At 41.8% G+C, this 26,964-nt stretch overlaps 1 protein-coding gene across 2 annotated transcripts in view; it reads left to right on the top strand.

Annotated features, from left to right (window-relative positions):
• Window positions 1–26,964, top strand: part of DAAM1 (dishevelled associated activator of morphogenesis 1) — a 161,620-nt gene that overhangs the window by 32,703 nt on the left and 101,953 nt on the right. For both annotated transcript variants that reach the window (XM_069951141.1, XM_069951138.1), the window contains exon 2: window positions 22,336–22,387. The gene's annotated coding sequence lies outside the window, so the exon portion shown is untranslated. The remainder of the gene's footprint in view (window positions 1–22,335; window positions 22,388–26,964) is intronic.

Below are 26,964 nucleotides of genomic sequence, written 5' to 3'. Positions count from 1 at the left end.
AAAACACACAAAAAGGCATTAGGATTGACTTGCACAGGTTTTAAGATTCACAGATAAGATGACCAAAAGCAACTAAAAAGAGCAAATATTTGGTACTAAAACAGCTCTCAAAGCATAAAAGCCAACCCAGCAAACGATCCTGATAGTATCATACAGCAGCGGCAGTCTGGGGAAAGCCAGGATCAGTATGGAAGCCTCCCCCATAACAAGCTCCTTTGAAAAATCAGAAAGTCACTTCCATTCTACGTCCAGCCTAGAACCCAGAATAATGTGTCCCATTATAGGATTTCTTCCTGCTTTTATCTGGAACGAGCTAAATTTAGACCGGGACCATTTATTAGATACACAGTCATTAACCGCTAGCAGAGGACGTCACATGTCTCATATCAGACAATGATAGCCTTGTGTATTCCGTGTGTATGTTGCGTGTCCCCTGCATGGTCTTTATGCTAAGCACACCACAGGATTACAATAATGTCTGTGATATACAAACACTATCAGCTGTGCTGTGTAACTGTGGTGCTCAAAGGGCTAGACCAGGTAGATGCATACAGTCTAAAAGTACTAAACATTTATTGCACAAGAAGGGCATTACATACTATATTTTTGCACACAGAAGGCCTTAGTGGAATTTTTGAGGATTTTCTATTACACCAATCACCTGTATTTGGCCAATTATCGGCCGTTACGGCAGATAATCGCTTGGTGTAGCTAGTGTTAAAAGGCAGTTATCAGCCAACATTCATAATGTCAGCTGTTCCTCGTCTTTCAACATGTTGAAAAAAAATGACAACGATAATGACGGTTGCTGGCCATCACTTCACGCAATAGAAGGGGCAGCAGCAGATCGCCGCTATCTCTTTTGGGCTCCCTGGATCAAGAGATTGTTCAGTACGCCCATCCTGCAGCTCCCCGCGGCCCCCTGCCCTTATCTGCTTGTTGTTGACATGTGTAATAACGCCACCAGAGAGCAGGGAACGAGGAGCAAGCGAGCGCTGATCTCGACAGATCGGCCCATCTAATAGGGCCTTAAGACGTTGCAATCTTTTGTAATGCTTGCAATTTTTGAGCAAAAAATACAAGCAAAAATTAGTAAAATAAGTCTCCCACAAAAATGTGCAACTTTTTAAAGGCCTTGATAACACCCCTTCCTTCCAGTACTGGCAGTTGCAATCAGTATGGGTTTGCTGGTGAAACATTGCATTGTGTGGACTTCTACTTGTCAATACTGGTTACTGTGATGCAGCATGTGACTGGTTTGAACTGGAAGTTACAATATTATCAATCATAAGACAAGAAAGTTTCAATTTTCATTTGTGTATACTGCACAGTCCTGAATGTTGAAATGTATCATGTGTTGAGAAAATAATAGCAGAAATTTCCAATAAAAAGTAAATTAAACATAAAATGTAAAACACCTTGCCTGTGTATAACCGCAACAATGAAAATTTTTAGGTCCACCCAAAGTTACATGTACATATACCCCACTGTCCAACACAAGGCCCCAAGGCTAATGTTTTTTTTTTGTTTTCTGACAAGCGTTAACTGAAATTTTCTATGAATTCCTACATATGACTTAAATGGAATTTTGCCCCTAAGCTAACGAACATATAGATGTCTCTCCTTCATACATACTTGGTCAGCAGGCATCAACATAAGGAATGGGGTAATCATAACCTTAGGAACCAGACAGACCCAAAAGGTATTATATAGACTAAAGATGAGACCAATAACCAAGCTGCTGTATGTAAACAGATATAACTATGTGAGTGAGTCAAATCTCTGTACATTGCCCCGAATATGCAACATATAGGTTACAATATAGGATTCCATTCCTGAAGTATTATCTGGGTGCGCTGTTTGGGGTCCCAGAAGGGACAGCAGTACTTGCCGTAGGGTCATGTTCCCTGCAATGCAGTACCCGGCTCAGCCACTACATAATGTACGGAGCTGTCTGCTCTCTGTATACTCTTCATCCCTAAATGTGAATAAGGTTTTCCAAATCCCATTCACATCCATAATGTTTTTTTTTGGTTTTTTTTTAGAGATAGTTTCTGATCCAGAACGTTGACATAGAAATTAAGAAAACTTATGCTGGAATCGTATAATAAAATAAAACAAAATATGGAGTCTCTCTACAACTAACAAACAGTCCTATAGGGCTTCCCCCTGTAAGATTCCCCATATTTAAGTTCCTCTATTCAACAGTGCTAAATCACCAAAAAACATGAAACTTCCCTTTCCATGATACATAACTGAATCCAAAGTTCACATGATGCGTAATTCCTCCTAGTTGGCAGGAATCCGAGCCCAGGCACAAGTCGCTCATTAATTTGGTGTCATAACACAATCTGCGGGTGTTGGGTTCCCTTGGCCGGCACTATGTGGAGGCGGATGCTGACAATGCTGCAGCCTGTGCCTTTATCTAGTCCATCTCAACCTCATGTATATCGCTGCAAAGAAAGTTATTGTAGCGTTGAAAGAATCTTTCAAACTGGGATAATGAGTTTCTTTCTTCTGATAAAGAAGAAATCGAATTTTTTTATTTCGCTGCGAGAACCTTCAGTATCCTTTAGAGACCACCTGCCTGCCAGAAGGATTAGAAAACACGGCTCAATGTGTGGATGTACCCTCATGGTAGAGGTGTACAGAATACATATAGATCACAAGAACAAATTAGGTCTTGTTCTGTGGGAGATTTTGATCATTTTCTTTCGAAGTGAGTAGACTTTTTTTTATTGGGTTAAATAATTCCTACATACCATCACAGACAAAAAAAATTATATATACATCTATAGCTATACACACAAATATCATAAACCCAGATAGAAACGGAGGATTGCTGCAGACGTTTCTGAGGCAGACATGTAAAATACCAATAAAAAGGAATCCAGAAGCTACTTTGGGGTAGCGTACCTCCTCTTTGTTGAAGATCCTAGACATGTGGCTACAATAGACAAGAAGACCTTTTGCCCCACTGACAAAGAGAGGGGATGTATCATTGGAGAGAAGCAGGATAGTGATTTTTTTTTTTTTTTTATTCTTTTTAAATATTCAACAAGTTGTTTAATATAAAGTGTAGTGTGGCCATTGTCAAACAAGAAAAGAAATGAAAAAAAAAAAAAAAAAACAAACACACAGGATAGCAATTTTAACAAAATGCCTGGCTCCTAGACTGTTCAGACCAAGTAGTTGGGAGGTTTTGAGCACAGTGGGCATGCACACATGACTCCAGAGAGACCACCACCAGAGGAATGGTTTGATCTACTGACAAGCACAAGAAAGTTTTCTTTGCCCACCATCCAGACACAGGCGACACTTTCATTAGGGTACTATTGAAGGAACAATAATCGGCCCTATCCGGGCTATATTCACTCTGTGTAATAAACACAACAATCAGCTGATGACAACGATCATCAGCTGATCATTGATATAGGTTTGGACCTATAATGGTCGGGCACCGACCGCGCATCGCTACATGTAATAGCGGTGCGCAGCCGGTGGCTGACGATTTGCAAAGTGCATACATTACCTATCCATTGTGCAGGGCTCCCCTTGCGCTCTGCTACTCGCCGGGTCCCACTCGCTGCAGCTTCAGAGCGGCCTGTCCTAGATCACTGACCTCGGCGGTCCTGGTCAGCTAAGACAGGCTGCTCTGAAACTGCAGTGTGCGGGACCCGGGGAGAAGCAGAGTGCAAGAGGAGCCCTGGTCATGGATAGGAAATGTATGCAGTTTAATCAAGGGCTACAAGGACATTGGTAACAATGTCCATGCAGCCCTTGTTAAACGATTATCGGCTGGTGTAATAGGCCCAGTAAACGAGCGCTGATCTAGGAGATCAGCGATCGTTTACAGTTATTATCGGGCCCCCATCGGGCCATGTAATACTACCCTTACACACCCCAGAAAGCAATTTGGCATTATGGTGCCCATTATGTGTTCTGCCATTAACAGCCAGCCTGGCCTCCACCACCTTCTTTGGTGAAGCAAGCGTGAAATCTGGACAGATATGGACTGGAACCATATTGTCTTGTCTGTTTGGGATCTAACAACGATCAGGTTAGAATATGGAGACCACAGATTTCTACAGGACAACCTCATTATACTTTCTTTACGTCGGTATAAATTTTATTTGTGGTACACTACCTTTTCGTTTTCTACAAACAAAATGTATACTTGTGATACCAGAATTTTTTCCAGGAGTTATAGGACATTTGTCATTTGATTTATTCACTCTAAAATGAAATTATTGCTTTTTGTAACATGGTAATAAAGGCTCCTCCTCTTTGTTTACAGACACCACGGATCATAGCCACTTGGTACAATACTTACAGACATTGCCCCACTTCTCCCTTAGCCAAGCCTGGTCTCGAGTGCCCATACTGTTGTCCATAAACACAATAGGGAAAACAAAAAAAAATGAGGTCAGACTTTGCTGTCTAGCTAAGATGAAATCTGGGTCACAGCGATTGCTTGTCACAAAGTATTTGATACAAAAGCACATCACCAGTGTGCGATATAATAGGAGTCGCTGCAAGAAAAGTGCAGTATGGGTAGTTTTACATAAATACATGTATTCTACTTACATTTCCAAAACAGGAAAACAGAAAATAAATGGATTTCTATAAAGACTTAAATTTGCCTCGTAGTATTTATTTTTTATAGACTTTTCGGCTAGCAAATAAAAAAAAAAAAAAAAAAGTATGAACCATAAAAAATTATTTTGGGTTCAACTTTTTCAAATGAAAATATATTGCCTCAGTATATCCATGTAATAAGATTTCTAATCTAATCTAATAAGAGTCTTGTGGTTTTCATCTGATATTCTACAAACAGCTATACAAAGCTGTATTGTTGCTTGACAGCTTGTGAGGGAAGGGATGATACAAGGTTTCTACACCCGGAGAGATATTATTTATTGAGATAAGTGAACCTCGGGTCCGAACTCAAGCATGTCGCAGTTGATTACCGGTGGCTGAAGAGGTTGGATGAAGCCCTAGAGAGTCCTGGAAAACATGGATATAGCCTATAGCTGCATTACGGTTTCCATGCAACCTTAGGGCTGCATCCTGCTTCTTCAACCAAATGCAACACCTTTGGATCTGGACGAATTATGTATTAGGCTAAGTTCACACTATGTATATTTTTGTAAAACCACGGCCGTTGTACAATGGCTGTGATTATTATGAAAAATATACATTACCTTGAAGTCTATGGGGTCCCGGCCGGAGCGTACGCTCAGGCCGGGATCCCTAGCGTCACCGCAAAGAACTGACATGTCAGTTTTCTGCGGCCGCTATTCAGTAAATAGCGGCCACAGAAACCCATGTCACTGCACACTATGGAGCGAGCGGCTGAGGCCGCAAGCTCCATAGTGTGCTGTGGGGAGTTCTGATGCGGGCGCGCACAGATGCACCCGCATCAGAACTCTGTGGCGCTAAAGATCATCCGTCTAATAGGGGTCTCACGTATGTACACCAGTTGGTCACAGATGGAAAGATTATTAGTTTTTAGGAATGCAAGGCCACGTTTGGTCACGCAAACTCACAAGTATTGTGGTATGCACAGATTAGAGGGGCTTTCAAAGACACTCAAAATAGGGAGATTTGGCACTATGAACCTCACTCTTTTTGAGCACCTCAGATGCTCCGCAGGGTAAGAAATTACTTTCAGGCATTTATAAATGTCTTGTAAGGGCCTGGAAGAATCCGTATGTCGAGAAAGTTAGGCGAAAGTGGGAACTAAGAATTGGGGTAATCCCACAAGATAGATGGGAGGTAGCGTTACGCAACAATAGATTTGTGGCTTCGAATCCGTCACATAGACTTATCCAACTCAAAATTTTATCTACTACTCCCCACAGAAGCTTTGTATAGCGGGCTGCTGGAAGTCCTCTCGGTGCCCCAAGTGTAATTTTTTCATTTGATTTGGGATTGTCCCAAGATACAGGAATTCTGGAGGGAAATTGGGGAGTATATGGTAAATTGCCTTTCTCTGGTGGTTCGGGAGGATCCCTTTGTGATTTTCTTTGGTGGGCATGATAATGATGGCTCAGACGGCTCTTTGCTGAATAAACTTTGGGCATTGGGCAAGGTTATGGTGTCCCGGAAATGGCTGGGGGAAGTTCCCCCGACCTTGGCAGAGTGGAGCTTTAGCGGATAGAATATGCAGCTATGAGAAATGCCTTGCTAGAACTAGCTCTTATAAAGCTTTGCGAAAGTATGATAGATTATGGTCTAAATGGATCAGCAACCGGATGTGAAGATTTTTTTTTTTTAGCCACCTCTCTCTCAGCCTTAGTCTTTTTCTCTCTCGCCTGGAAGGGTGGGGCGGGTGGTGGTGGGGTAGGGGGATAATTGTTTTGTTTTTTCTATTTGTGGACATGTGTTAGATCTTGCTACAAGAAGGGCAGGAGGGGAAATGTTCTACTGGACCCCACTGATCCCCCTCTTTGTGTTGGTCCCTATTTTACCTATGTTATTGACTCGTGATATAAAATAAAAGAATTAAGGAAAAAAAAAAAAAAAAAGATCATCCGGCCAGTAGTGCAGTACTGGCTGGGATGATCTTTTCAGATCCGTGACCTGGCCGTCTCTTACAGCGTCTGCATATGGCCTTAGAAGGTAAAAGTAGGACACAAACTGAATTTTCGGGGAAATAAAGAAACACAAGCTTGCATTCACTCAATGTGTATTACTTGTGGTGCAGACCCCATCATGGTACTGGTGCCAGTCTTCATTTTTAGGGCTGATATGTAAGGCTGCTCTCACACAATTCGTAGTGCGACCATAACTTTAGACAAAAGGCAAAGTAATTCTTCTCCACCTATTAGAGGTAATGTCCCTACAAGTCAATGATCCTTCAAACATGACTGGGGAATTTTGCCCAAGTCAGAATCTCTCCCAGAAGGATAAGTAGCCCATCTGTAGACAGCAGTTTCAGGGTTCCTGCCCCTAATCTGTACAGGTGGTTTCTGGCTAGAAGAGAGGCTTTCACAGTTCCCTTGCAGCAGATCCAAGGATGTCCACGATTTTGCAGCTTTCCATAGGTTAGCATGAGAGGCAATACCACATTAACGAACTGGACCCAATGGCAATGGTCACATTTATCTTAGCACGCACGGCACATTTAACTAATAAGACAGAAATCTTGCCTGGTCACCTAGGAGAACAAGCTCTGAAGATAAGGAGAGCGTCACAGCAGAATCTCGGCATGTAACAAACATCTGGCTTGTTCTATAATTCTGATAAAATCCAATACAAAGGCAGCTTCCTGTCATTTTACTAGAAGGTTGAGACACCACTAATACAGTTAAAAGTTTTGTTTCATGAAGACAAATCCTTTTACTACTACAACCCCAAGTAATAGGGCTGTTACTGCCAAGGGATGTTGCCCCAGTCATGCAGCAGCCACTAGAGGAGAGAGGTGGTATTACATGCCAGCTATTCCTATGAATGGTTATCCAGGTAATACATAGGCAGGCTGGATCTTAGTGGTTCTAGGCTCTGTCTCGCAGGGGGTTCACAAGCAGGAGACCTCTATGACACATACATGCCTTATTAGTCAGACAACCACTTTAATAACTAATCTAGGCCTCTGTGGCTCTGTTACTGGAACTCGCAAACTATAAAACCACACCTGAACTGGAGTCAACAGTAGGGGGAAAAGTGGCCATGTTTTTGTAGCGCTGGATAACCCCTTTAACCCAGTGTCAGATGCCAGTCAGCAGCGAGGACACTGGAGGGCGCCACAACAGCTTTCTCAAAATTTACCCCAAGTATCACTTTAAAAGACTCTTCTAGTTCTTTACTAATAGTAACTTAATCACTTTTTGTTTGTTGAGTTGCATAATACTCCTATAAACACTAAGCAAATGGATTTCCTACTGTGTCTGTTCTAGTTTCAGCAGGAAAACCGATCCCGACCTTATTCCCCAAGAGAGAGTGGGGGAAAAAAATAGTTTTAAACAATAAATTATTGTCATCTGTGCCGAACGTATTATCATCTCGCGCTACAAATACTCTATTATCCACGTCTCACTGACAGCCCAGGAGAATTGAATAGCAAACTGAACGGATATCAAAGAGTGACGGCTAGAAAGCAGCGCAGTGCTGCTTCCATCCTTTCTTCTGATGGCTGTCAGTGGGAAACAAGCAATCGGCTGTAGGACTGCGGAGGTGTTTGCCCAAACTGTGCAGAGTAGGGGGCGTTTGTTAAAATGCAACTTTATTCTTCAAACCGCAGCAAAAATAGAATCTGAGCTTCTGCCTTTCAAGCTAAAGCACGACTTCAGAGTCCTGCTGGGACCTTACCAGCCTGAATCCGATGATGCCAGGGCACTGCTACTGGTCATAGTCCATGCCAACAGCTTATGATGTTGTACTGCCTTAAGGCGACAAAGTCAAACGTACAAAAGGAGTCAGTTGTTTAGCTAAATCAGAGAAGGGCATTTTACAGCATATAGTTAAAGGACTGTACCTCCACAAGTGCACCTCACCAACAACAATCACCAATTAAGAAGCTCTGTCCTAAAGAGTGGTCCTGTGTAACTTTGCTTTAATACTTATATTATTGTGTACCAGTTTTGCATTACACCTTGTCTTGTACACCATCCATCCTGTTCACTGGCTCTCACTTGTTACCTTTAATGGCAGGCATGCTCCCAATGAGATCTCAGGCATCAGGATTAGGTAGTAAATGTTCCCCAAAATGTTTATCACTGGCAACAGGATAGGTGATAAATAGCTGATCAGTGAGGGGTCTATCCCATGGGAACTCTGATCACTATAGTGGGGGTTCTATATCCCTTTAAGCGACTCTGTACCCTCAATCTGAGCCCCCCCCCAAACTGCTTGTGCCTTCGGATAGCTGCCTTTAATCCAAGATCTGTCCTATGGTCTGTTCGGCAGGTGATGCAGTCATTTTCCTAAAAAAAACTTTTAAACTTTCAGCCCTGTGTCAAACTGGCGTGGTTTAGAATATCTGTGCCCTAACTTTGCACCACCCCTCCGTCCCTCCTTCCCACCCTCTTCATCATTAGGAATGCCAGTGGCAGGATTTTTTGAAAACTGCACAGGTGACTTAAAGGGGTACTCCAGCGGGGGTGGGGGGGGGCGTCATTTTTTTTTTCCTGGGACCAGGGAGGAGGTGGCTGAGAGAAAAGACATCCACTCACCTCTCCAGTTCCAGCGGCGGGTCCAAGACGTGACGTGACGTTCACACAGCTGATGAATAGGAGAATACCTGCCTGGGGCATTCCTAATGATGAAGAGGGTGGGGAGGAGGGACAGAAAGGTTGTGCCAGCCTAATGCATAGGCCATGCCAGTTTGGCACAGGGCTGCAAGTTTAAAAGTTGTTTTTTAGGACAATAACTGCATCACCTGCCGAACGGACCCCAGGACAGATCTTTGATTAAAAGTCACTATCCAAAGGTACAAGCAGTTTGGGGGGGTCAGATTGTGGGTACAGAGTCACTTAAAGTAAATGGAACAGCAGTGCATATGTTTAACACCCACTCCATATATTATCTATGGGACATCTTAAGATGTCAGAGTGCTGTACTTGGCAGTCTTGTAGCGAATAACTAGGGTGGCAGTGTAGATGCTCTAGTCACTCATGGGACAAGGGATGCCCACTCTCATTATAGTTACTGGGGAAGAATCCAAGTGATTGGGCTTCCACTGATCGGACACTTTACAATGCATCATTTATACACGGGATAAGTGTAATCTTGGGATAGGCACAGAAGAACAAAGTCGGACAACCCTATATGCATGGGTTATGCAGGCTGCCCCAGATTAAGAGGGGGGGGGCCTTAAAGTGGGTATGTTGGATTTCAGTGGAACTAACATGGATGAGCTGACTATTTTTTCTTGTTGGATTTTAATATCCGGTCATTCTGTTTGCAATAGAGACTTAGGCATGCATGTCTGGTTGAATAAAGTGTGCATATATATGCATGAACTGGAAGTCTAGGTGTCTGTCAAGCAAGGCTGGAGGTATATAAACTTTTTTTTTTTTTTTTTTGTATTTGTTGATATTTAAACCCGAGTCTACCCTGTATAGACACAGGGCCAGTAAGCCCTGGAACCTGAGCGTAAACTGTATTTAGCGACAATGTAGAGGAAATAATGTATATAAGTTTCAGGTGAGTAATGCACAAGATATTGTATATACTATTTAAATGGAATTGTGAAGTGTTGTTGAGTCAATGCAGTGGCTGCAGTTCTCTTATCGCCACCACACTATCCATGGTAATGGTAATCCTCACGTTTATCAGGACAGTAGAAGAGAAATCATTATACTTCACATCCATTAGCAGAAAGCAGACGGTTCTTTACGGCAGCCTGGATTCTCTCTATCCAACATCAAACGTTCGCTGTCATAAAGCTGCCTGTATACTGAGGGAAAGCTGTTTACACAGTCGCCAAAGACAATAGTTTGTTTTTCCACAAGATATTCCTGCAAAGTTAGCGCTTTTATTTTCCTTTTAATCAGAGAGAATATTGTCGCTGGGTTATGCATAAGGCAAAAGAACAGCCATCTGCCCAAGCTTGTGGGATGGCCATCTGCAGTCAGCTTCAGCCATAGATTATCGCTGAGTGATAGGTTTGCTTTATTGCGCCATTGTTTGATATTACTGACTACCTGGCAGATGGTGACATAATACAGTCCATGGTACTCAGTCCAGTGATGATATAGTGGGATATTGTATAACTGGAGTTTATTATATATGGGATACAACTACCATATGCAGCGCTTTATCATAGCTGCATTAGTCTCAAGACTTTTAAGTTATTACCTCTCCACATAGTAGGTGATAAGTATCCCATTGGTGGGGGTCTGGCCGTCTCCGATCATGGGAACAGAGGTCTCTTATCCTCTGAGAGAAGGGGGCCAGCAGTGCTTATGCACAACTACAGTTCTGTTCCCTCTCAATGGGACTGGCCCTTGTTCTATTACTAATATTAGTCACTATTACTCTTCCTTTTTGCAGTTTTCATTCTGACCTCTTAAGCCTGAAACTAAGCTTACTGTTTTGTACAGATCACCTTCCATCAGTGTTCTCGTAGGCAGGTTTACAGTGAAAAGTGACACCACTATACAGTATTGATAAGACACCAGTTACTGTAGCTGACGCTTAGGGTTCTTAGGTGACGCTTTCTTGCACAATGACTTCTTCGTCTTAGGTCACAGATCATGCCTAGAAAATGCTCCCATTCTAGTGAATACAGTCAACTCTAGATCATTGTGTCTATGCCCAAGCATCTCTCTAAATGCTATTACTGTTTTTCTCTTATGGCTCTACTAGGCATTGCTCCCACCTAGCCACAATCCTGCTCCACACTGTTGAGGGGCAACACCCCGAAACAGCTGTATGTGGATGGTTACCTGGCCTTGGTTTTTCCCTTGTCATTACATTGACTTATAGGGCCACTTAATATGGTGGTTTTCGTGGTTTTCTTACAGGAGCCACCCCTTGGCTGGGTCCTTCCCAGAGGGATATCTGGCTAGTCCTGTGTTTTCGAGACTCTTTGAGGCTCCACAGGCTCTTTTGCATGTAAATGCTATTACTGTAAAAACTGCTCAGGCAAGATGGCAGCCCCTCCATAATATACAAAAAGTTAATTTAAAAAAAAAAAATTACAATTGTACAATTATTACCATTGTACCATATTTAGGCTGTGAGACTGTGAACTGCCATGTCATTACCTTTGTATAGTCCTGCAGAATAGGTCAGTGCTATATTAATAAAATGTATAAGCTGTAGGTAGCAGAGGGGCTTCTCCTCTCCCACTTGATAGTTGCTCCTCACCAATGAGATTGAAAAGTCCCAAAACATGGTGTGTGTGTGTGTGTGTGTTTATTTCCATAGAGAAAGAGGAATAAACTGTTGCCAGACACCTACTCCCTGTCCAAGAGAATTTCCTGTGGATGGATGGATACAAATTCCGGGTATGCTATTGAGTGGCTGGTTTTTTATTGGTAGACTTAAATACATATAGGTTGACAGGGTCCAAAGACGGGCTACAAAAATGGTGGAGGGTGTGAGGCATAAACCATATCAGGAAAGACTTAAAGATTTGAATCTGTATAGTCTGGAGGAAAGAAGGGAAAGGGGGGACATGATTGAAACCTTTAAGTATGTTAAAGGACTAAATAAGGTTCAGGAAGGAAGTGTTTTTAGTAAAAAAAACTGAGCTCAAGAACAAGAGGACACAGTGAGAGGTTAGTTGGGGGAAAGATCAGAAGCAATGTGAGAAAATATTATTTTACTGAAAGAGTAGTAGATACCTGGAACAAACTTCCAGCAGAGGTGGTTGGTAAATCTACAATAACAGAATTTAAACACGCCTGGGATAGACCTATATCTATCCTAAGATAATAAGAAAGAAAATACTAAAAGGGCAGACTAGATGGACCCAGTGGTCTTTTTCTGCTGACAATCTTCTATGTTTCTATGACCCTACACTGGCCTGTATATAAAATGTGGTGGTAGTCCTCCTTCAGGTACTTCAGCCAGCCTTGTCCTGTAGTTTTTTTCCGATCTCTATCTGGTATGGTTTATGCACTATCTCCTGTCATAGTACATAGGATGTCGTAGAACTTTTTTACTCCCCAAACAAGTTCCTCCCTGTGAGGAAACAAGTAACATAACTGAATAAACACTGGCAACCGAATGTATCCTGTACACCTGGGTCCAAGAGGAAATGTCTGGCCAGGCAGTCTTTAAACCCTGTCTCCTGAGGACATAAACTTGAAAGTAAATATATCTACGACTTATCTGGAATTTGTCGTGTACATTTTAATATGCGGGATGTCAGTTTAATACTCGGTACAGAGCCCTGGTTTATTGAGGGATCTGCGGCTGTGGACACCGCTCATAACCCTGAGGATCATGAAGGTATGTTAATCTTGTGGGGAAGTATATGCATAGATATTTCTGCGAGAATATAGGTCAGGTTAATAAAGGAGAAGTCCTCTCTAGATGTGAATGTGGACGTTATCGCGGCCACCAGCTGATCATCACATGAAGGTTTTGCAATCCACTTTTTTTTTTTCTTTTAGCTGTTTACGGGATGTAAATCTGTTTTTCACTGGACTCTGGTATTTGTATGCCTCTGTGGGGGCAACAGTGAGACCAGACACTGAGAGTAGTAGCTTTACTATATCTATGGTTACTTTTATGGGACGTGGATATCTTTTGAGGTTGATTGAGTGCTTGGCTGATCTTCTAGTTATCGTTGGGGTCTCGCCACCAATTAAATCTATTACCTTTTTTTTTTTTTTTTTTTTTAAATGACACATACCCTCTAAAAAAAAAAAAAAAGTGTTACCTTATGTTTGCAGTCATGCTTGTATTATAACACAACCCATGAAGATGTGCTGATCTCTCATATAACAAAGTAAAGCAGTAACTCCATTGAATTACATTAGGACTCGATCGAGGTTTCTGTAACATTGGCAGCCGGTTATGAGGTGGATGCTGGACATTAGGGTTTGTATTATTCCTTGTTAGAGCCAGCCTTGATCATATGCCTCATTAGAGTCTGAGTCATACCTGAGAGAGACCAGGTAAAGCAAACTATAGACATGACATATTGATCTGCACATCATTGACGGATGCCTGCAAAAGTGCTAGGTCAACTAAACTGAACCGTATTGGCCAGAAGGATTAGGGATGCCGGATTAAAACAATCTTTCCTCACTGGAAAGAAGTGTGGCCAGAGCTGTTTGTCAGTGGCTTATTCTTCCTACAGAACATACAGCAGCTGCTAAGTATTGGAAAACTTGAGATTTTTAAATATAAGTAAATTACAAATCTATATAACTTTCTGAAAGCAGTTGATTTAAAACGTTTTTCGCTGGAATACCCCCTTTAATGGCCATTTATTTATATCGCTTCACAGTGGCCAGCATCTGCTCATATCTCTAATGGTCTATTCATGCAGTATGGTCAAATAGCAGTTTTTTGCTGCTTTTTTTTGTCATTCATGGCTATAAATTATAAATCTTGTGAACAGACCTTATAGTGTCACTGCTGTTTAATTTTTTTTTACAGAAATCAATAGTACAGGCGATTTTAAGGAACTTTTTAATTGGGTTTATTAGCCGAAAAATGCATTTTTATAATGAAAAAGCAGTTTGAAGCTCTCCCCCCTGTCTTCATGATTTTCTATGAAGAGGGAAGGGGTGGAGGGAGATGAGGCACCAAAATAAGACAGCAAAGAGTTAATTTACAGCTACATCACTGCTATCTTCTCTGACAGTCATCACTGACCTCTCTGACCTCTGAATACGGCTTTCATGCAGCTCCCGCTGTTTAATCCTTTGTTCTCTGCCCCGCCGGCGACTAATCTCCCTCCTTCCTCCTCCCCCCTCCCCTCTCCATAGAACAGACAGGATCCGACTGATGTAAAAGAGTCGATTTCCTGATAATGAGCAGTGGATGACAGAAAGGAGAGGGGGGGCACCTGGGGAAAGGCTTTTTGAATGCAGATAATGGCATATTTGCCTAATAAACCCAATTACAAATTAAATTTCTTAAAATTGCCTGGACTATTGATTTCTGCAAAAAAAATAAAACGACAGTGACACTTTAAATGTTTGAGTGACCCAGTAGGTGATTCCAAAAGATAACTTCTTTATGGTATAAACCTTCTCATCTCATTCTTGTTGTTATAGGTGTTCATAATGCTAATGTGTCCTTATTAGAGATGAGCGAACCTCTAGCATGCTCGAGTCGATCCGAACCCGAACTTTCGGCATTTGATTAGCGGTGGCTGCTGAACTTGGATAAAGCCCTAAGGCTATGTGGAAATCATGGATATAGTCATTGGCTGTATCCATGTTTTCCAGACAACCTTAGAGCTTTATCCAAGTTCTGCAGCCCCCGCTAATCAGATACCGAACGTTCGGGTTCGGATCGACTTGAACCCGAACCCGGTTCGCTCATCTCTAGTCCTTATGTTTTGTACACATTATAGTGCAGTAAAAAACATATGGTGTGATCAGAATGTGGCATTAAATAATGATGGCCCAAGCATACTCTTCATAGTTTTGTGAAGTAGTTTATTGCTGCATACCCAGTCCACAGTGGTTGTGTGTTGGTTTTCACATTGACTACTTACTTATTGAATTCTCTTCAGAACATGATTTTCAGCACTCTTACTAGTTGTATCCTATAAGCATAATTGATTCATTCTGGACACAATCTACTTTTTCTCCCCCACAGTACTATCTGTTCCTTTCCAGCTCTGCTGCATGAGTGTGTTTCCATCCAGTAACGGGGTCATGTGACCAGCACACAGACCAATAATAAATCCTGGAGTGCTCCTTTAACATAAAGCTTTATCAGTAATATTCTTTTTAAAGATATGTATCTTTTTTTTATTATTTATTTTACTAGTTACGGCTGTGAGCTTGAAGTGTTTGTACGAGTGCCAGTTTTACCAGAGTCCACAGATACATGTTACAACAGACAAAGTGCGGTTATAGTCTTTCTCCCATCTTTTTGGGCTGAGGCCTGATAACAGGTTTGTTGGTTGGTTTCAGAGCTGTCAGCAGGTAGTCACTGATTATAAAAGTGAGACATGACCTCAGCGGGGCTGCAAGGCTGCACGCAAGTAATTGCAAGGTCATGGCTCTATCATCATAAATGTTACATATGCATAGAATTTGACAATGCTGCCAACGGGACTGAATTTTTTTCGATTTACCTCAGTTGCCTTTGCTTTGCTTTATAGATGCAAAAGTACATGCATCCTTTTAAATTAATTTTTTTAGCAAGATATACAGTATACCTTGGTTTAAGAGTAACTTGGATTGAGAGCATTTTGCAAGAAGAAGAGTATTGCTTTGGTTTAAGAGCTTCCTGTACTGGGTGGGAGGGCGAGTGGGGGAGGCCTGGTCTGCACAGTGTGGTCTACAGCTCTGTACTCTGACCAGGAAGTCTCCCTCACCTTCCGAATCATGGCAGATCCAATGCAGGCTGGGGCTTGCATCAGGAGACAGGACTGTGGAGGTAATCTCTCCATAGCTGTATCCCCTCTCTCCCATTATCTTGGTTGTAGTAACAGCAAATAATCTATTATTTGGGCAAGGCCTTAAACTCAATAGATTATTGGCTAGTTATGCCAATTGGGAGGTGTAGTCCAAGATTGTTTGCAAGTATAGAGTAAATCATGCACGAATATATCTAACTACTAGAGTTTGAGCACAAGTCGCGCATGCTCGAGTCTGATCGTTCAGCATTTGAATACCAGTGGCTGAAGTTGGATGCAGTCCTAGGGAGTCCTGAATATCATGGATACAGCCATAGGCTGTATCCATGTTTTCCCAGACTCTCTCTAGGACGGCATCCAACTACAGCCACCGGTAATCAAATGCCGTAAGACCGGATTTGAGCATGCTCGAGTTGTGCTCATCTATACAAACTACCCATCATAGTCTGTCCCAGCAGTCTGAGTTGATCTATCTTGTGTTGCATTATTCTTTTCCATGCCTGTTTGTTAACCTGCCGCCTCATGGCCCACACTTTCTGACCTTCACAAACCTTGCTGGGAGCCCCCAGACCAAGGTCGTTCAGGCAAGTAAACATCTTTAATTGGTGGCCGGTTGCCCTTTGGTGCTTTATGTTCTGCTTTATTATCTTCCTGAGTGGTAATAGCCAATGCAGTGAGCAGTAAATGTGCTGCGGAGACTGAGCCTGTCCTTTGAGAACTACTTTCTGTACCTGTGTGTTTACTATAGACGTGTTTAAACTACATTTGGGATCCTTTAACCTTGTACGGTTTATATATGTAGTCTTTTTGTCTTTTGTATTAACATTTAGCCCAGTAATGGCTAACCTTGACACTCCAGCTGTTGCAAAACTACAATTCCCATCATACCCGGGTAGCCAAATCCATATCTTTGGTTGTTCAAGCATCATGGGAATTGTACTGTAGTTTAGCCACAGCTGGAGTGTCAAGGTTAGCCATCACTGGTATAGCCTCTTCATTGATTGATGATGATGCGGGACTAGAAAAGATCCTGTTTTGTAGTTTTTAATAAATGAATAAACCAAAAGTGATCACCTAACACCATACGGTCATCAAAATGTATGAAAATCCATAGCTTTTTTTTTCCCCCAGGGATATAGTTCTGGGCATCCCTGCCCCATATGCCTAAGCTTATAAGTGTGTCATAACGTGGGGTTTCCACTCAAGCCCTCTTTATTAACCAGAAATAAGTTCTTTAGCCTACAGAAGCCAAACCCCAATGCTCGACTTGTTTTTAAGAGGACGGTTTAAAGACTATGCATATGACCAGGATGTATTAGTTGAATGGTGACAGATGACATTATTTTCATGTTTTTACACACATTCTTCCTTGTTTCCGGTCTAGAAATACAATATCCCACTTCGAGCCTATAAATGACAACATAATAGCGGCTTTTGGTTTGATTCCCCTTTTCCTTTAGTCCAGGAATGGGGGGGGGGGGGGTACCTTTTGGTACTACTTTTCCAGTCATGATGGGATTTGTAGTTTTGAAACAGCTTGAGGGCCAAAGCTTCCCTTATCCCTGCTTTGGAAACTACACAGGTTCCTCTAACGTTGTGGAAAGGGGATACAGCCCACTTAAGTGTGGACATTCCTCTTTATAGACCCCCATAGTAAAACATAGGGCTCCCACTATTGTTAATGTGCCGTTTCTTTCATATTCTTTTAAATTAAGTGTATTATTGCAGATGGCAGACAGCAAATGTTTGGGGCCTACAGGTCTCTAGGAACCATGTCTAGCTTTCTGTTGCTGGTTTATTTCACATTGCTGTATGCAGGGTTGACGGCTGATAAGTCTCTTTCCACCGTGACCTTTTGGAGGTGTTTGCAGATAACATTGTGAGTTGACTGTCAGAACATTTTCACGTCAGACTGTCCTTGTGGTGTCTGGCAGACAAGATGGAACTAGTAGGATCCGTGCTGGTCTGAAATCTTCGCTTTTCTCTCAAAGCATTCCAGGATCTTCATTCCTTCTTGTACCCACTCCCCAATTTCTCAAATAGTTTTTTTTACACCTTTCACTTAATTTTTTTATTTTACAGTGCTTTACAGAGATTTTTACCATTCACATCAATCCATGGCCACAGTGGAGCTTGCAGTGTAAATTCCCACGATGGAAACCTTACAAAATGGGAGCCTTCCATTATTTTTTCTAACCAAAATCAATAGATCTGATCTGTGACAAAGTACGCAAGTGCTGAAACAATGTGAACAATGTTGGACGTGACTTTTGTACATTACAAATATTTTGTCATCTAAGCGTCAGTTCTCGCCATTCTTGTCTGTCAGACTATATCAAATCCATAAGTCATGTGCAGAATGATGGTATAGGGGTGCAATGGCGTTATAGGGGTCCATTGTATAAACTTTTCTTTTTTGGGTTGAGCTGTTTTTGTTTGAGATAATTTCAAATTACGTGTAGATATGAAATGTTGAGGTTTGTTTTTGACCCAATATATCTGGCCCCTATGGAAAATCTGCTGTGAAACACAGTATACATTCACAATATGTTAATATCTATTGTAAGAAGAGCCAAAAATTGGTCTAAGTTGTTGTGGTGTTTTTTGTTTTTTTTTGTTTCCCCATTTGCTGCGATGGGGAAGCAAAAATCCACAATCAAATCATTGTGTTGCAAATTACTTGTAGATCCCTAGCAATGTTGGAAGGTGTCAAATATTAGAGAAAAGAGTGTCGCTCCTTGGTGAGGCTTCTTGCTGTCTCGCTTTACCTGCCCCTTCAGATGACAAAATGTGACAGGCCGTGACCACTGCAGCCAATCCCAAGCTTTTGCATTCACTTGTCAACACGTCAAGGACTAGTGGTGAAGGGACTGCCAGGGAAGACCCACCAGGAGAGGCAGAAGTGTACTGACATGTATATACATATTAGATTAAGTACTGGCCGGGATTATCCGGGCTGAGACCGGCCGTTCCATGACCCGGGGTCACGGAACGACCGGGTGTTCACGTTGTGTGAACATAGCCTAAGACTGCTGGAGTGCATGTACTGTAGTAGTACAGTCAGTGCACCACCATCTACCATCCTGTACAGTACTGTATAAGACTGCTGGAATGCATATACAGTACAGTAGTGGTAGTACAGTCAGCGCACCACCATCTCCCATCCATTACAGCGCTGGGGAGGGGGGGACTGTTTAGGATGAGTGAGGAGTTAGTGACTACTGTACTATAATTGCTAGTTATGTTGAATGTTTCTTGTGTATAATGTTCTGTACAGTATATAGTGCTGCTCTGTAATGTCCTGAACAGTATATAGTGCTGCTCTGTAATGTACTGTACAGTATATATTGCTGTTCTGTACTGTCCTGTACAGTATATAGTGCTGCTCTGTAATGTCCTGTACAGTATATAGTGCTGTTCTGTACTGTCCTGTACAGTATATAGTGCTGCTCTGTAATGTCCTGTACAGTATATAGTGCTGCTCTGTAATGTCCTGTACAGTATATAGTGCTGTTCTGTACTGTCCTGTACAGTATATATAGTGCTGCTCTGTAATGTCCTGTACAGTATATAGTGCTGCTCTGTAATGTCCTGTACAGTATATAGTGCTGCTCTGTAATGTACAGTCTAGTGCTGCTCTGTAATGTCCTGTACAGTATATAGTGCTGCTCTGTAATGTACAGTCTAGTGCTGCTCTGTAATGTCCTGTACAGTATATAGTGCTGCTCTGTAATGTCCTGTACAGTATATAGTGCTGCTCTGTAATGTACAGTCTAGTGCTGCTCTGTAATGTCCTGTACAGTATATAGTGCTGCTCTGTAATGTCCTGTACAGTATATAGTGCTGCTCTGTAATGTACAGTCTAGTGCTGCTCTGTAATGTCCTGTACAGTATATAGTGCTGCTCTGTAATGTACTGTACAGTATATACTGCTGCTTTGTAATGTACTGTACATTGTAGTGCTGTTCTGTAATGTCCTGTACATTATAGTGCTGCTCTGTAATGTCCTGTATATAGTGCTACTCTGTAATGTCCTGTATATAGTGCTACTCTGTAATGTCCTGTATATAGTGCTACTCTGTAATGTCCTGTACAGTATATAGTGCTACTCTGTAATGTCCTGTATATAGTGCTACTCTGTAATGTCCTGTATAGTATATAGTGCTGCTCTGTAATGTCCTGTACAGTATATAGTGCTACTCTGTAATGTCCTGTAAATAGTGCTACTCTGTAATGTCCTGTACAGTATATAGTGCTGCTCTGTAATGTCCTGTACAGTATATAGGGCTGCTCTGTAATGTCCTGTACAGTATATAGTGCTTCTCTGTAATATCCTGTACAGTATATAGTGCTGCTTTGTAATATCCTGTACAGTATATAGTGCTGCTCTGTAATGTCCTGTACAGTATATAGTGCTGCTCTGTAATGTCCTGTACAGTATAGTGCTGTACTGTATTCTGTACAGTATATATAGTGCTGCTCTGTAATGTCCTGTACAGTATATAGCGCTGCTCTGTAATGTCCTGTACGGTATAGTACTGTATTCTGTACAGTGTATATATAGTGCTGCTCTGTAATGTACTGTAGTGATTACACTAGACACTTTTCAATGTAATGAGGATTGTAGGTAATTATTGGTGGGTGCTGGAACCAATTAAACACAGTTATGCTGGGTTTACACGGAACGATTATCGTGCGAATTTGCACGATAACAATCGAATTAGAACGATAATCGATCATGTAAACCCAGCGAACGATCGAACGACGAGCGAGAAATCGATCATTTTGATCTTTTAACAGGTTCTTAAATCGTCGTTCGCAAAAAATTCGCAGACCGTTCCGTGTAAACAGTCGTTCACTGATTTTTCCTATGTGCGAGATAGGCTTAAGCGATCGGAAAACGATCGGAAAACAAATTTTCTGTACGATATATCGTTCCATCTAAACGCTGATCGTTATAAAAGAAAAATCGTTTCTTAGAAATTGTTAATCGTACGATTGGGCGAATTATCGCTCCGTGTAAACCCAGCATTAGGGTCCATTTACACAGAAAGATTATCTGACAGATTATCTGCCAAAGATTTAAAGCCAAAGCCAGAAACAGACTATAAACAGAGATCAGGTCATAAAGGAAAGCCTGAGATTTCTTCTCTTTTCAAATCCATTCCTGGCTTTGGCTTCAAATCTTTGGCAGATAATCTGTCAGATAATCTTTCTGTGTAAATGGACGCTTACATTATTTTCGTATGGGAAGACACTGCTCTGTTCTCAAACTGCCTTCAGGAACCAATTAGGTTTGAGAACCGAGGTACCACTGTATATTGGTTTTCTGGCAGATTTGATTCAGGGTCTGATTTGGAGCAGGAATATCTCCGACAAATCCAATCAGTGTAAACTTGGTCTAATATATAACTTGAAAGAGAATGCATTTGCAGCCCTTCCCTCTTCTAGTAAAGGGAGTATATGTTTGTTGTCATCGAATAAAAACATTTGGTCTACATTCCGAGATATTCGTCTTTTTACACAATATCAATGTATTTATGACTTTTTTTTTTGCATTGATATCATAAAAAATATGATGTCTAGGTGACTTGGGTATTGGGTATAAAGTCACAATTCACAATTATATCATACATGAATAGTTTATTAAGGTCTTATTATCTGTGAAATGAGGCTGCACTAGCGCTTATATGCAGCTTGGCACAGGCTGTGTAATACGGCCTATAGTGTATGTTCACACATGCAGATGTTAAGAACCAATCAATGTATTTAAAATCCAGTTTAAGGGTGGGTTCACACGTACAGGATCGGCTGCAGATCCTGAACGTGTGAACGCACCCTTAGTGCAGAATCGCAGTGTGTGAACATTTCTTTAAAGCCAGACCCAAGTGGTTGTTACCTGTCACAGATTTCTCAATGGGGAACTCACCATTTATAACTATCATACCTCATCTATAGCTAGGTTCACACGTCCGTCTGGGCTCTATTCAGAGTTTTTGTCACAAAGAAGCCGGTGGAGCTAACTGTGCGATTCCATTGAGGTCCTTCGAGGTTTCCATCTGGTGTCCATTTATTCAGTAGGATTTGAGGAGACCAAAATTACTGTTTGCAGGATTCTCTTGTCTGCTCAGATCATGCAAAAAAAACGGAACTTGCAACAGGGCTCCTTTTAGGTTATCTACTTTCACCTCAATACAACCATTTTTTTTCTCCTTTCTTGGTCTTCCCATTTAAATGTTAGAAGTGTCTTCTTTGTACAGTGATTTTAGTATGGACAACCCCTTTATGATTACAGGGTCAAATTAAAATTGTATTTTCTTTCTTTGCAGACACCCGTGTGAACCTTGTCACTAAGCTGTGCGGAGTGGAGGGACTTGGAGGGTAAGTGAACAATCCTGAGTGGCCTCGTAATACGTTTCTCATGCTTTCTTATAGGATGTCATGGTTTTGAGCAGACTGTATTGTAGGACGTGTTATGCACTTCATCTTCTTAGCATATTATGGAAGCAAATGAGATTTAGCGAGAAAGAAATGCATTTCTTTCCCTTTTTAATGATCGGCTAAACCTAAGACAAAGCTCCCTTACATAAAGAGTTTGTATAGAAAAACTCTTGACACAGTTTAAAGCTCCTTGGCATGTGCTGTGTTTTCTGGTGCAGAGTCCTGTGCAGTTAACGTGCCCCAATGGTTTCCTGCATAGTCTGACTGTATAGCTTCTGTGCTCCAATGCAAAATCTGTGATGAGCCCATGTTCATCATGTACCATTTATAATACTGGTGTCTTCATATAAGGTTCTTGAAGCAGCCTTCCGACGTCGAGGCCCCAGTACAACTTCTACATCTGCACTTTAGTTTTGCCTTGGTTTGACCAGTGCTGACTGTCACACTGCGTAGGGGACACATCTTATTGGCATAGGTAATGGTAGTGTCTAGTGATCAATTTATTCGTACATTTCCAGGAACTGTAATAGAGGAATGGCATATTGGTGTTCTACAAGAAGGAGGATGCTCCAGCTCATTTGATGGGAAACCCAAGCAGACCTTCATGCAGTTGCAAACACAATGAAAGGAGCGGTAGTGCTCATGTGTGACCACTGCACCATTCAGATGTAAGACTTGGGGTCTCAACGGTCAGACCCCCAACAGTGTTGTCTCCTAATGTGTGTATAGGGCATAAGTGTAAGTGGTGGGACAACCCCATTTAAGTAGTTTAATCAGCAGATTGCCTGATCACCGACTCATCCGCATTAATGCACTCTCTGCATTGCATGAGGGTTCAGTTTACAATAAGGGTTAAGTGTCTGGGGGGATTTATCACTTCTTGGCGCTGGAGGTTGCTTGATAAATCTTTTCCTGTGCTAATGCAGAACACTGCTGGGACCCCCCTTTGCTGCGGCAGATCGCTGATGAAATGTCGTGTCTGGTTAGCATTTCAGGTTTGCTTGTTAAAGGCTTGTTCTCCTTTTGAAGTTTCCGATGACCCAGGCATGCTTCTAATTGTATCCACTGTAACTTTCAGCCTGTTTGAAGAGCTCCTGTTGTAAAAATAAATGACCCCCCTCTCACAAGACGTGTTTTCCATAGGGAACCACTATCAAAAGGAATATGAACTAGTTTAGACATGGCACTGATCCTCTCCTGTGGAGTCCCCTGCTCTCTCTAGTTTTTCTTTTTAAATACATGGTTATAGGGTATTACAATTTTTTTCAATGTTAGATTTTCTTTCTTTTATTTTTTTTTACCCAAATGAATTGTCTTATAAATTATGGCTATGTTCGCACCTCGTTTAGACTCCCTAAAATGTATGTGGCTCCCACCTCCTGGGGTCCGAACGTATCAACAGAACTCCCTCCAGTCTTGTAGGCAAATAGACCGCTATATGCAGTTTGTGTATCTACATTGACTGTTACCTAAACGGTGTAGCTTGCAGCCATATCCTGTTAGCTTTTTATCTATTGTAATTAATAAGCGTAACTTAAACTGTGTTGCTTATGTAAGCCTTTTTCCTCTGCCACTCCTTTCACGGACTCTCCTTTGCACAACAAATTCACTTTTTAAATTTTTGACTGTGACATACAAGGCAATCCCCAACCATTCCCCTCCATCTATCTCTGACTTGAAATCCTGCTACTGACACTGATAAACCTGTATTAAGAAATTGTATACATGTTATTTCTTTATTTATTTATTTATTTTTTTGGTATAATAAAGATTTTTGGGTTATCGCAGTCCATTTGCATTTTTTCCCATGGTGCATTGCCTGAAAAATCTCCATAAATCACAGATCTCTTTAATGAAAGCAGATACCCCCTCGAGATTCTCTATAGAAAAAAAAAACTTTGGATGGATCGGCTTTAATATTTACTTCCTATTTAGGAATTCTACTTTACTGTCCTGTTTTTCCCCCATAGGAGGGCATTACTGCTGACTTTCTAAGAATTCAGCTTACAAACGCATCTGGATTAAGCGGATTAGTGAGAATAGACACACATAACAGTTTGGTTGCATTTGGCATCCAAAAGGCAGCAACGATTGGCAATTATACGCTGGGTAAAGCCGGAGTCACCCGGGCACCGAGCTTTATTTATAACTGTGTATTTGCAATAGACCTTTCTTTTGCATCATTTATTCTGTTCTGCTAGTATTTTAATAATATAGCTGTTTGAGCCCATGGGGTTACTAGGATGGAGAGATGTAATGTAGGTAGGTTACTATAGCAACCAGCACCGCAGCGCTCACTCGCTGCCGTTGTGACCTTTTTTCCCCTTCACCTGAATCTATTTTTTTTTCTTTTCGTTCTTAAGGTTTTATATTGAATTTAATACATAGAATAGCCGCAGCAATGGACGAACAGGGACTGTGCATTATTTAAAAGCGTGTTACCCTCTGTACCTTTCCTAAAGGCTTTCAGGGCATGCTGGGAGTTGTAGTTATGCAACAGCTGGAGAGCCACAGGTTGGGGATTCTTCCTTCTATGATTCATTTTATACTTTTTACCACCTCTTTCCGTAGAGCTTAACAAACTCAGCAGAGACAAAACAGAATTCACCATATTTCCTCTATCTTGTTCTAACGCCGCCCCCCCCCCCCATCTAATCTGTCAATCACAGCCAGTGGCTGCCCCCCCTTCCCCCGTCCCACAAGTCCACTTCCTTGTGGTCACCTTTGATTCTACAGTCATTCAAGCCGCGTATTTAGACCCTGACCACCTTCTGTAACATTCACCTCAAAAACATTTCTTGAATACTTTTTTTTTTTTTTTTTCATCTGAACTGTGACTCAACAGAGTACATGCTGGTACATGCTCATTATCTCCCCCTTGGACTATTGAAATATCCTCCACTCTGGCCTCCCATCTAACACCCTTGCTTCTCTCCAGTATATCCTGAACTGCTGTCTGAGCAATCCACCTCTCCCCTCACCCTGCCTTTTCCCTCTGCCAGTCCGTTCACGGACTCCCGTTTGCACAACCAGCCCCTCCGCTTATATCTGACTTGAAATCCCGCTACTGTCCCTCCCAGAACCTCTGATCCTCACAAGACTCCCCTTGTCTGTACCCCACACAAGAGCCTCCAAGATTTCGCCTGAGCTTCCCCCATACACTCAAATTCGCTACCCCGACACATCTGACTCTTAGGGCCCTTTTACACAGAAAGATTATCTGACATAATATCTGCCAAAGATTTGAAGCCAAGGTCAGGACTGGATTTGAAAAGAGGAGAAATCTCAGGCTTTCCTGTATGACCTGATCTCTGTTTATAGTCTGTTCCTGGTTTTGGCTTCAAATCTTTGGCAGATAATCTTTCTGTGTAAAAGGGCCCTTAGGGCCCTATTACTTGGAGTGATAATCGGACAAATCGCTCCGTGTAATAGAGACAGCGATCAGCCAATGAAACTATCATCGGCTGATTGTTGGTTTAGCTTTGTACCTTTATTCATTGGGCACCAAACGCGCATTGCTGTATGAAATACTGATGCGCGGCAGATGGCTGACAATTGCCCAAACACCTAATACCTTACATATCACCATTCCCGATCTTCTCTCCAGTGCTCCGCAGCTTCTCGGTCCCGGTGGCAGCAGCGTCTAAACGGCCTGTCAGACTGTCGCTAACAATGACCATGCAGCCCTTACTGCCCGATTATCAGGCTGTGTAATAGGTCCAGTAAACGAGCGTCGATCTAGCAGATCGGCACTCATTTACTAAAATTATTAGGCCATAGTCGGCCATTTAATAGGACCCTTACCTACCATCAAGACCTTCAAGAACAACTTTAAAACCCATCTCATTAGACTAGGCTACAACCCACAATAACACTGCACCACACCTTGCCTAGCTGCCCCCTCTTGATTTTTCTTTATTTTATATTACAATATGTATCTTAACCCCTAAAATTAGTACAGTGCCCTGGAATCGAGGGCGCTTCAAAAATAAATAGAGCTTTAGCCTAAATCAACCAATTTGTCCACAGTTACAGGCAGGCTGTCACGCAACTTTTTAATACTCCTGGAATCCTTGCTTCTATCACTTTTGAGAAAACGTAGTGAAAGCCCTTGTATCAGTTATAATAGACATCTTGTTTGACGCCCAGATTTTTCAGAATCGGTGATAACTATAAAACGGACAGTACCTATTTCATAAGAAATGTTACCAGCAATGTACTATATTTTGTCCTTGTTATAACTCGCCAACCGTATCCTTTGGGCTTGGCATGTATTTTTGCAGCAGAAAGTGTGTAATCCTGGCTATGTGAAAGAATTGTTAGTTTAGAGAGGGATGTATGGATACCTGGCGTCTGGTATGTGGACTGGGAGACTAGGGGGATTTTCTATAGCAGTGACAGAATTTACCTTTGCTCTGTAGAGAAGAATGTAAACATTCCCATGCCGACATAAAATGAAAAAGTATCCCATGTCCTTCTAGGAACATAGCTGGCTCTCCCGGTAATCGCCAGTGTAA

The sequence above is a fragment of the Dendropsophus ebraccatus genome, chromosome 13 (assembly GCF_027789765.1).
Source record: "Dendropsophus ebraccatus isolate aDenEbr1 chromosome 13, aDenEbr1.pat, whole genome shotgun sequence".
NCBI lineage: Eukaryota > Metazoa > Chordata > Amphibia > Anura > Hylidae > Dendropsophus > Dendropsophus ebraccatus.
The sequence above is the reverse complement of the archived record's forward strand: the minus strand, read 5'-3'. Positions and strand labels throughout refer to the sequence as shown.